Genomic DNA, 9,615 nt, shown 5'->3' on the forward strand with positions numbered 1-9,615 from the left:
CCACTCTCTTCCTCTTCCTCTCACTTCCTCTTGTTTCTTCTCTTTTCCTCTTATTTGCCCTCTCATGTCCTTTCATTTGCCCTTGACTTTGCACTCTCATGTCCTTTCCTTTGCCCTCTCGCTTCCTCCTGTTTCCCCTCACTTCCTCTCCAGAACCTTCACCCCGGAGAGGTCCATGGTCTGGAAGGCAAGGAGGGTCTGGGGTCAAAAGATGGAGGTCCTCCCATGGATCTCCAAGAGGTTCTCCCTCAAAAGATGGAGGTCCTACCATCAAAAGATGGAGGTCCTACCATCAAAAGATGGAGGTCCTCCCTTCGATTTGCCCTCTTTTCCTCTCATTTCCTCTCACTTCCTTTCATTTGTCCTCTCTTTTCCTCTCTTTTCCTTTCACTTCCTCTTGTTTCCCCTATTTTCCTTTCCTTTGCCTTCTCACTTCCTCTTTTCCCCCTCACTTCCTCTCACTGGCCCTCACTTCCTTTCATTTGTCCTCTCATTTCCTCCCATTTCCCCTCTCACTTCCTCCCATTTCCTCTCACTTCCTCTCATTTCCCCTCACTTCCTTTCATTTGCCCTGTCACTTCCTGTCATTTGCCCTCTCTTTTGCTCTCATTTCCTCTCACTTCCTTTCACTTTCCCTCTCACTTCCTCTCGTTTCCCCTCACTTCCTTTCATTTGCCCTATTGTTTCCTCTTCTTTGCTCTCACTTCCTTTCATTTGCCCTCTTTTCCTCTGATTTGCCCTCTCACTTCCTTTCATTTTTCCTCATTTCCTCTCACTTCCTTTCATTTGCCCTATTTTCCTCACTTCCTCTCTTTTCCTTTCTGTTGCCCTCTCGCTTCCTCCCGTTCCCCCTCACTTCCTCTCCAGAACCTTCACCCCGGAGAGGTCCATGGTCTGGAAGTGAAAGAGGGTCTGGGGTCAAAAGATGGAGGTCCTACCATGGATCTCCAAGAGGTTCTCCCTCAAAAGATGGAGGTCCTACCATCGATTTGCCCTCTTTTCCTCTCTTTTCCTCTCATTTGCCCTCACTTCCTCCCATTTCCCCTCACTTCCTTTCATTTGCCCTGTCCCTTCCTTTCATTGGCCATCACTTCCTTTCATTTGCTCTCATTTCCTCTCATTTGCCCTCTCACTTCCTTTCATTTGCCCTCTTTTCCTCTGATTTGCTCTCTCACTTCCTCTCGTTTGCCCTCTCACTTCCTTTCATTTGCCCTCACTTCCTTTCATTTGCCCTCACTTCCTTTCATTTGCCCTCTCACTTCCTCTCGTTTCCCCTCACTTCCTTTCATTTGCCCTCTTGTTTCCTCCTTTGCTCTCTCACTTCCTCTCGTTTTCCCTCACTTCCTTTCATTTGCCCTCTCACTTCCTTTCATTGGCCCTCACTTCCTTTCATTTGCCCTCTCACTTCCTCTCGTTTCCCCTCACTTCCTTTCATTTGCCCTCTCACTTCCTTTCATTGGCCCTCACTTCCTTTCATTTGCCCTCTCACTTCCTCTCGTTTCCCCTCACTTCCTTTCATTTGCCCTCTCACTTCTCGTTTGCCCTCACTTCCTTTCATTTGTCCTCTCATTTCCTCTCTTTTCCTCTCATTTCCCCTCACTTCCTTTCATTTGCCCTGTCACTCCTTTCATTTGCCCTGTCACTTCCTGTCATTTGCCCTCTCTTTCCCCCTCATTTCCTTTCATTTGCCCTCACTTCCTTTCATTTGCCCTCTCACTTCCTCTCGTTTCCCCTCACTTTCATTTGCCCTCGTTTCCTCTTCTTTGCTCTCTCACTTCCTTTCATTTGCCTTTTCCTCACTTCCTCTCATTTCCTTTCATTTGCCTTCTCTTTTCCTCATTTGCCCTCACTTCCTTTCATTTGCCCTCTTTTACTCTCACTTCCTCATTTCCTCTTCTTTGCTCTCTCACTTCCTTTCATTTGCCTTTTCCTCTCACTTCCTTTCATTTGCCCTCTTTTCCTCTTATTTGCCTTTTTCCTCTCATTTGCCCTCTCGTTTCCTTTCATTTCCTATTATTTGGCCTCTCACTTCCTTTCATTTGCCCTCTCACTTCCTCCCATTTCCTCTCACTTCCTTTCATTTTTCCTCCTTTCCTCTTATTGGCCCTCTCACTTCCTTTCTTTTCCTCCTTTCCTCTCACTTCCTTTCATTTGCCCTCTTTTCCTCTCCCTTCCTCTCATGTCCTTTCCTTTGCCCTCTCGCTTCCTCCTGTTTCCCCTCACTTCCTCTCCAGAACCTTCACCCCGGAGAGGTCCATGGTCTGGAAGGCAAAGAGGGTCTGGGGTCAAAAGATGGAGGTCCTCCCATGGATCTCCAAGAGGTTCTCCCTCAAAAGATGGAGGTCCTACCATCAATTTGCCCTCTTTTCCTCTCACTTCCTCTCATTTCCTCTCACTTCCTTTCATTTGCCCTGTCCCTTCCTTTCATTTGCCGTCACTTCCTTTCATTTGCTCTCATTTGCTCTCAGTTGCTTTCATTTGCCCTCTCACTTCCTTTCATTGGCCCTCACTTCCTTTCATTTGCCCTCTCACTTCCTCTCGTTTGCCCTCACTTCCTTTCATTTCTCCTCTCATTTCCTCTCACTTCCTCCCATTTCCCCTCACTTCCTTTCATTTGCCCTCTCTTTTCCTCTTATTTGCCCTCTCACTTCCTTTCATTTGCCCTCTCACTTCCTCTCGTTTCCCCTCACTTCCTCTCGTTTCCCCTCACTTCCTCTCATTTGCCCACTCTTTTCCTCTCATTTCCTTTCATTTGCCCTCTTTTCCTCTCATTTCCTCATTTCCTCTCACTTCCTTTCATTTCCTCTCATTTCATTTGCCCTCTCACTTCCTCTCGTTTCCCCTCACTTCCTTTCATTTGCACTCTTTTTCTCTCCTTTCCTCTCACTTCCTCCCATTTCCCCTCACTTCCTTTCATTTGCCCTCTTTTCCTCTCATTTCCTCTCACTTCCTTTCATTTGCCCTCTTTTCCTCTCTTTCCCCCTCACTTCCTCGTTTCCCCTCACTTCCTCCCATTTGCCCACTCTTTTCCTCTCATTTCCTCTCACTTCCTTTCATTTGCCCTGTCACTTCCTTTCATTTGCCCTCTCTTTTCCTCTTATTTGCCCTCTCACTTCCTCTCACTTCCTTTCATTTGCCCTCTCACTTCCTCTCGTTTCCCCTCACTTCCTTTCATTTGCCCTCTCACTTCCTTTCATTTGCCCTCTCACTTCCTTTCATTTGCCATCACTTCCTTTCATTTGCCCTCTCTTTTCCTCTCACTTCCTTTCATTTCCTCTCAGTTGCTTTCATTTGCCCTCTCACTTCCTTTCATTGGCCCTCACTTCCTTTCATTTGCCCTCTCACTTCCTTTTATTTGCCCTCTTTTCCTCTCACTTCCTCTCGTTTCCTTTCATTTGCCCTCTCCTTTGCTCTCTCACTTCCTTTCATTTCCACTCTCTTCCTCTCCCTCTCACTTCCTCTTGTTTCTTCTCTTTTCCTCTTATTTGCACTCTCATGTCCTTTCCTTTGCCCTCTCGCTTCCTCCCGTTCCCCCTCACTTCCTCTCCAGAACCTTCACCCCGGAGAGATCCATGGTCTGGAAGGGAAAGAGGGTCTGGGGTCAAAAGACGGAGGTCCCACCATGGATCTCCAAGAGGTTCTCCCTCAAAAGATGGAGGTCCTACCATGGATCTCCAAGAGGTCCTCCCTCAAAAGATGGAGGTCCTACCATCAAAAGATGGAGGTCCTACCATGGATTTCCAAGAGGTTCTCCCTCAAAAGATGGAGGTCCTACCATCAAAAGATGGAGGTCCTACCATGGATCTCCAAGAGGTTCTCCCTCAAAAGATGGAGGTCCTACCATCAAAAGATGGAGGTCCTACCATGGATTTCCAAGAGGTTCTCCCTCAAAAGATGGAGGTCCTACCATGGATCTCCAAGAGGTTCTCCCTCAAAAGATGGAGGTCCTACCATCAATTTGCCCTCTTTTCCTCTCTTTTCCTCCCTTTTCCCCTCACTTCCTTTCATTTGCCCTCTCTTTTCCTCTCATTTGCCCTCACTTCCTTTCATTGGCCCTCTCTTTTCCTCTTTCTTCCTTTCATTTGCCCTCTTTTCCTCTCATTTGCTCTCTTACTTCCTTTAATTTGCCCTCTCTTTTCCTCTTATTGGCCCTCTCACTTCCTTTCTTTTCCTCTTTTCCTCTCACTTCCTCTCACTTCCTTTCATTTGCCCTCTTTTCCTCTCACTTCCTCTCATTTCCTTTACTTTGCCCTCTTTTTCCTCTCTTTTCCTCTCACTTCCTTTCCTTTGCCCTCTCGCTTCCTCCTGTTTCCCCTCACTTCCTCTCCAGAACCTTCATCCCGGAGAGGTCCATGGTCTGGAAGGCAAGGAGGGTCTGGGGTCAAAAGATGGAGGTCCTACCATGGATTTCCAAAGTTCCTCCCATGGAAATATGGGGGTCCAACCATCCCTTCCAACGTTCCTCCCCTCCAACCTTCCTTACCTCCCTCCTTCCTTCCTTCCCTCCATCCTTCCTTTGTCCCTCTTTCTTTCTTGTCCCTCTTCCTTCCTTCCTTCCCTCCTTCCTCCCTCCCTCCTTCCTTCCTGCCTTTCCTCCTTCCCTCCATCCTTCCTTCCTTCCCTGCCTCCTCCCTCCCTCCTTTCTTCCCTTCTTCCTTCCTTCCCTCCATCCTTCCCTCCCTCCCTCCTTTCATTTCATTCCTTTTCTTTCTTCTCCATTCCATCCCTCCTTCCTTCCTTCCTGCCTTCCCTCCCTCCCTCCTTCATTCCCTCCCTCCCTCCTTCCTTCCCTCCTTCCTTCATTCCCTCCCTCCTCTCTCCCTACTTCCTTCCCTCGCTCCCTCCTTCTTTCCTTCCTCCTTCCCTCCCTCCCTCCCTCCTTCCTTCCCTCCCTCCCTTTCTTCCCTCCCTCCTTCCTTCCCTTCCTCCTTCCCTCTTTCCTTCCTTCCTTCCTTTTCTATTTCCTGCTGTTGCAAAAAAAATGCAAGCTAAGAACTATTTATTTTAAACCAGGATAAAATGCAAACTGAAAATTATATATATATGGGGGTCCTACCACCCCTTCCAACGTTCCTCCCACGGAAATGGGGAAACGAGGGGAAACGTGAGGAAAAGCGAGGGCAAAGGAAAGGACGTGAGAGAGCAAATGAGAGGAAGTGAGGGGAAACGAGAGGAAGCGAGAGGATATGAGAGGAAAAGAGGGCAAATGAAAGTGAGAGGGCAAATGAGAGGAAATGAGGGGGGAAAGAGGAAGGAAGAGGAAGTGAGAGGAAAAGAAGACAAATGAAAGGAAGTGAGAGGGAAAGAGAGGAAATGAGAGGGTAAATGAATGGAAATGAGGGGAAACAAGAGTAAGTGAGAGGAAATGAGAGGAAAAGAGAGCAAATGAAAGGAAGTGAGAGGGCAAATCAAAGAGGTTCTCCATCAAAATATGGAGGTCCTACCATTGATTTCCAACGTTCCTCCCAATGCAAATGTGGAAACGAGAAGAAAAGAGAAGGTAAAGGAAAGGACGTGAGAGGGCAAATGAAAGGAAATGAGAGGAAAAGAGAGGGGAAATGAGAGGAAGTGAGAGGGCAAATAAGAGGAAGTGAGAGGACATATGGATGAAAATGAGGGGAAACGAGAGGAAGTGAGGCAAAGAAGAGGAAAAGAGGGACAGTGAGAGGGAGAAATGAAAGGAAGTGAGTGTGTGTGTGTGAGGGAGGAGGGAGGGAGGGAAGGAAGGAAGGAAGGAGGGAGGGAAGGAAGGAAAGATGGAGGAAGGAAGGAAGGAGGGAGGGAGGGAAGGAAGGAAGGAAGGAGGGAGGGATGGAATGGAGAAGAAAGAAAAGGAATGAAATGAAGGGAGGGAAGGAGGGAGGGAAGGAAGGAAGGATGGAGGGAAGGAGGAAAGGAAGGAAGGAGGGAAGAAAGGAGGGAGGGAGGGAGGAGGCAGGGAAGGAAGGAAGGATGGAGGGAAGGAGGAAAGGTAGGAGGGAGGGAGGGAGGGAGGGAGGGAGGGAGGGCAGGGAAGGGAGGGAGGGAGGGAGGAAGGGAGGGAGGGAGGAAGGAAGGAAGGAGGGAGGAAGGAAGGAGGGAAGGAAGAAGGAAGGAAGGGAGGAGGGAAGGAAGGAAGGAAGAGGGACAATAAAGAAAGAGGGACAAAGGAAGGAGGGAGGGAAGGAAGGATGGAGGGAAGGAGGAAAGGAAGGAAGGGGCAAGGGGCAGATTCCCTTGCAAGGGACAGATTCCCTGCAAATCAGCTTTGGGGAAAAGCAGATTGCCTGCAAGGGGGAGATTCCCTGCCATGAGTAGATTCCCTGTCAAAATGCTTTGAGAAGGGCCCGATCCCCTGCCATGAGCAGATCCCCTGCAAAAATGCTTTGCGAAGGGGCGGATCCCCTGCCAAAAAGCTTTGGGAAGGGCCCAATCCCTTGCCCTGAGCTGATCCCTTGCAAGAATCCTTTGGGAAGGGGCAGATTCCCTGCCATAAAAAGCTTTGGGAAAGAGCAGATTCCCTGCAAAAAAGCTTGGGGGGAAAGCCGATTCCCTAGAAGGGGTAGATTCCTTGCCAAAAAAGCTTTGGGAAGGGCCCGATCCCCTGCCAGGAGCAGATTCCTTGCCAAAATCCTTTGGGAAAAAGCAGATTCCTTGCAAAGCTTTGGGAAGGGGCGGATTCTGTGCAATGGGAAGATTCCCTGCAAGGGGCGGATTCCCTGCAAAAATCCTTTGGGAAAGGGCAGATTCCTTGCAAGGGTGAGATTCCCTGCAAATCAGTTTGGGGGAAAAGCAGATTCCCTACAAAAAGGCTTTGGGAGAAAGAAGATTCCTTGAAAAGGGGCAAAGCTTTGGGAAAGGGCCTGATTCCCTGCCAGGGGCAGATTCTCTGCAAACATGCTATCCCTGAAGAAATCCTTTGGGGAGGGGTAGATTCCCTGTCAAAAATGCTTTGGGAAAGGGCGGATTCCCTAGAAGGGGTAGATTCCTTGCAAAAAAGCTTTGGGGATCAGCAGATCCCTTGCAAAGCTTTGGTAAGGGACAGATTCTGTGCAATGGGCAGATTCCCAGAAAGGGGCAGATTCCCTGCCGAAAAACTTTGGGAAGGGCCTGATCCCCTGCCATGAGCAGATCCCCTGCAAAATGCTTTGCGAAGGGGCGGATCCCCTGCCAAAAAGCTTTGGGAAAGGGCCCAATCCCCTGCCCTGAGCAGATCCCTTGCAAGAATCCTTTGGGAAGGGGCAGATTCCCTCCCACGGGCAGATTCCCTGCAAGGATCCTTTGGGAAAGGGCAGATTCCCTTGCAAACCAGCTTTGGGGGGGTGTGTGCTGATTTCCTGCTAAATAAATCTTTGGGGAGGGGCAGATTCCCTGCAATGGACTGATTCCCTACTAAAATCCTTGGGGAAAGGGCAGATCCCCTGCAAAAATGCTTCGGGAAGGGCCTGATCCCCTGCCATGAGGAGATTCCCTGCCAAAAAAGCTTTGGGGAAAAGCAGATTCCTTGCAAAGCTTTCAGAAAGGGCAGATCCCCTGCAGTGAGCAAATTCCCTGCAGAAATCCTTTGGGAAGGGGCAGATTCCCTGCAAAAAAGCTTCGGAAGGGCCGATCCCCTGACATGAGCAGATTCCCTGCAAAGATCCTTTGGGAAAGGGCAGATTTCCTGCAGAAATCCTTTGGGAAGGACAGATTCTCTACAAGGGGTAGATTCCTTGCAAAGCTTTCAAAAAGGGCAGATTCCTTGCCAAAAGAGCTTTGGGAAAAGCAGATTCCCTGTCAAAAAAGCTTTGGGAAGGGCCCTATCCCCTGGCCTGAGCAGATTCCCTGTCAAAAATGCTTTGGGAAGGGCCCTATCCCCTGGCCTGAGCAGATTCCCTGTCAAAATAGCTTTGGGGAAAAGCAGATTCCTTGCCAAGCTTTGGGAAAGGGCAGATCCCCTGCAATGAGCAGATTCCCTTCAAAAATCCTCTGGGAAGGGGCAGATTCCTTGCGAAGAGCAGGTTCCCTGCAAACAAGCTATAGGAATGTGTTGGTTCCCTGCAAAAATCCTTTGGGAAGGGCCTGATCCCCTGCCATGAGCAGATTCCAGTGCAAACAAAATCCTTTAGGAAGGGCCTGATTCCCTGCCCTGAGCAGATTCCCTGTAGAAATCCTTTGGGAAAGGGCAGATTCCCTACAAGGGGAAGATTCCTTGCAAAAAAGAAAGCTTTGGGGATCAGCAGATCCCTTGCAAAGCTTTGGGAAGGGACAGATTCTGTGCAATGGGCAGATTCCCTGAAAGGGGCAGATTCCCTGCCGAAAAGCTTTGGGAAGGGCCTGATCCCCTGCCATGAGCAGATCCCCTGCAAAAAGGCTTTGCGAAAGGGCAGATTCCCTGCAATAAACATAGCTGTCCACTTTCCCCTTTTCTTGCGAGGAATCCTATTCAGAATAAGGGAATTTCCCTTGAAAAAAGGCAAACGTTGCCAAGAAAGCTTTTGGGAAGGGCCTGATCCCCTGCAATCAGCAGATCCCCTGCCGGAATCCTTTGGGAAGGGGCCGATCCCCTGCCGAAAAGCTTCGGGAGAAAGAAGATTCATTGCAAAAAAAAATGCTTCGGGAAACGCCCGACCCCCCCCCCCTGCCGCCGCCACGAGCAGATCCCCTGCCTAGATCCTTTGGGAAAGGGCCCGAGTCTTTGCAATGGGCAGATTCCTTGCAAAAAAAACGCTCTGGGAAACGCCCGATTCCTCCCACGGGCCGATTCCCTGCGAAAATCTATTGGGAAGGGGCGGATTCCCTGCAAAAATGCTTCGGGAAACGCCCGACCCGACCCCGCCACGAGCAGATCCCCTGCCTCGATCCTTCGGGAAATGGCCCGATCCCTTGCCCTGGCCTCGCCCAGCCGGAAGACAAAGGGAAGCCATTGTTGGGGGATGGGGAAAGATGAAGAGGAGGAGGAAGATTAGCTCACCTTTTCTGGGCTTCCCGCTGGGGATCTGGAAGGGATCTGGTAGGGATCCGGTCGGTTAGAGGAGAAGAAAAGGCAAGGAGGGGGAAAACAGGGGTGTAAATTCGTCGCAAGGGGGGAGATCTTCTGCGCAGGGGCGTCTGCGGCTGGGAGATAAGCAGCTGCTGCAGAGGCGATCCCGGGCGAAGGGCGGATCCCGGCTGAGCTGACGTAGCGGCGCGGGATTGGCCGGCGGCGGGAGCAACCCACCCCCCGCCCCCTCGGCCGGGTTGAGCTATTGCAGAGCTGTCATTCGGCTCCCATTGATTGCGCTGGGGAATATTCCTATTTTGCTGGGGAAATGCAGACCGGGGTGGGAGGGGGGGGTGACTAGAGATTTCTGCATTGCAGGGGGAGGAATGATAACGTTAGTGCATTCCTATTATTCTTATTATTCTTATTATTATTTCTCTTTTTCTTATTATTTTCTGCATTGCAGGGGGAGGAATGATAACATTACTGCATTCATATTATTATTATTATTATTATTATTATTATTATTATTATTATTATTATTATTATTATTATTTTCTGCATTGCAGGGGGAGGAATGATAACATTAGTGCATTCATATTATTCTTATTATTTTCCTTTTTCTCATTCTTATTTTCTGCATTGCAGGGAGAGGAATGATAACATTACTGCAT

The 9,615-nt window shown here is 49.4% G+C and overlaps 1 protein-coding gene across 1 annotated transcript in view; it reads right to left on the reverse strand.

Moving 5' to 3' along the window:
- The window catches only part of LOC114589498 (spectrin alpha chain, non-erythrocytic 1), a 267,143-nt gene extending 258,081 nt beyond the window's left edge, over window positions 1-9,062 (reverse strand). Inside the window, exon 1 of the mRNA XM_077922609.1 lies at window positions 8,933-9,062. The gene's annotated coding sequence lies outside the window, so the exon portion shown is untranslated. The remainder of the gene's footprint in view (window positions 1-8,932) is intronic.
- Between the last annotated feature and the right edge of the window lie 553 nt (window positions 9,063-9,615).

Source organism: Podarcis muralis, chromosome Z (genome assembly GCF_964188315.1).
Source record: "Podarcis muralis chromosome Z, rPodMur119.hap1.1, whole genome shotgun sequence".
Lineage (NCBI taxonomy): Eukaryota > Metazoa > Chordata > Lepidosauria > Squamata > Lacertidae > Podarcis > Podarcis muralis.